This window comes from Cibotium barometz, chromosome 46 (genome assembly GCF_041138505.1).
Source record: "Cibotium barometz isolate CiBa-2024 chromosome 46, ASM4113850v1, whole genome shotgun sequence".
Lineage (NCBI taxonomy): Eukaryota > Viridiplantae > Streptophyta > Polypodiopsida > Cyatheales > Cibotiaceae > Cibotium > Cibotium barometz.
The window spans coordinates 10,209,837-10,212,102 of NC_141091.1; positions in this window are offsets into that span (position 1 = coordinate 10,209,837).

Sequence of the window (2,266 nt, forward strand, 5' to 3'; positions counted from 1 at the left end):
CCAAAAATGACCTTGAGGCCTTGGGGTTATGTAAGAAATGTCCCTAGGGCCATTCTTCGTCATGTTGTACATTAACCATTCTTGTATGTCCCATGGCCATCGGAAAAATGACCTTGAGGCCTTGGGGTCATGCAAGAATGGCCCTAGGGCCATTATTCCTCATTTTGCGCATGGAAAAGAGTGGCCCTAGGACCATTCTTGGATGCCCCATGGCCATCCCAAAAATGACCTTGAGGCTTGGGGTCATGCAAGAATGGCCCTAGGGCCATTCTTCCTCATGTTGTGCATGGAAAAGAATGGCCCTAGGACCATTCTTGGATGCTTCCATAGCCATCCCAAAAATTACGTTGAGTCCTTGGAGTCATGCAAGAATTTCAAATTTCAAATTTAAATTTTAGGAGAAAATTTGAATTTCAAATTTTAGGAGAGATTTGAATTTCAAATCTTGGAAAAAAATTCGAATTCCAAATTCGAGATGTAACTTTGTTCATATTAGCTTGGCACCCTAGGGCCAAGCTAGATTCTTTTGTTTGTGGTAGCTTAGTCCTAAGGCCAAGCTATATCCTAGGGCCAATGTAAATGGAGAGAGAGAGAGAGAGAGAGAGAGAGAGAGAGAGAGAGGGGAACCTTTTTCTTGTGCTAGGGCCAATCTAATCTCTCAATCTATTTAGCTCATCTTGAGAGGGGAACCTTTTTCTTGTGCTAGGGCCAAGATTCTTTTGTTTGTGGTAGCTTAGTCCTAAGGCCAAGCTATATCCTGGGGCCAATCTAATCTCTCAATCTATTTAGCTCATCTCTCCCAAATTTTAGACCCAATTTCAAATTCTCACTCTCAATTTAGCCCATCTCTCTGAAAGTTTCAAAAATTCACAATATTTCAAAAAAAATTCTAGTTTGGACTCACAAGTTTTTCCTCCCAAGCCTCCTGTGGATCAACATCATCAACATCCAACCAAAAACATGAAAGGTGCACTTTCTTCTAGTTTGATTTTCTTATGTATGTGAATGTCCATTAAAGTAAGATTAATTAGTATGCATATGCTAATTTTAAACCAAATAACTCTAAATAAACTAATTAACCACTAGTTAAACCAAACTAATTAAACACTAACTAGATTGTAAACCAAACTAATTAAACTAATTAAACACTAACTAGATTGTAAAAACTAGTTAGACATAAATAAGAATCTAAAAATTAATTAGACAAATTCAACAAATTAGAAGGAGAAAGAGAATGAATTGTGTGAGAGATTAATTAAAGAGAAAGAGAGAGAGAATTTTGTATGAGAGATTAATTAGATTTTAATTTAAACTAATGAGAGGGAGATATTAATTGTGTTTGAGAGGGACCCTGTGTGGGTGTTTGAAAGAGAGAGAGAGAGAGAGAGAGAGAGAGGGGAACCTTTTTCTTGTGCTGCCTACAGTCCTAAGCCAATGCGTCCTCTCACCCTTATGCGCCCTCTCACCCTTCCTCTTTTGCTTATGCCCAAACCGTAACCCTAGCTCCTCGAACAGAAGACAAAAACCGTAACCCTAGCTCCTCAAATAGGCGGTGTCTTCTTCTCGCTGAAGTTCTCTCCTCGAACATGTGACGTCTTCTTCTCGCTTGTGCACAGGCATCTTTTCGTTTGCTGGCCTTGCTTAGCATGTGCGGCCACATTTGTGGTGTAATCCAATATTAGGTCTAGGATTAAATTAACCATAATACGATGGTTATTTAATTTAACCATTATATAATGGTAAATATAATTTAACCATCATATAATGGTAAATATAATTTAACCATTATATAATGGTTAGTATAATTTAACCATTATATAATTGTTAACCATTATAGAACGGTTAAATTACAAAAAAAAATTATAGTACATCTACGTTATCCATAGTGCACCTCTAGGTTTTTTTTTGCATAACGTAGATGTAATTCTATATAAATTTTTTAATAAATATATAATTATATCTAATAAGAACAATTATAGTAATATTTTTCTACCTTGTATCAAACACTAACATGTGAGGATGAAAATTGAACCTTACGTAATTATTGTAAAACAAATATGTAAAGGATGGAATCATTGTTAGAGAATGATAATTAATTTAGGTCTTTTTTAAAACTCCTCATCATGGCATCATTGTGTTTTGATCACACCTATGTTTAGACACTTGTGAGTCATGTCAAATATGGCAAATATGCACACTAGATTGACAATTCAAATTAGTAATGGGACAGTTATATGTATTCTATCATATTAAAGAATGAAACATG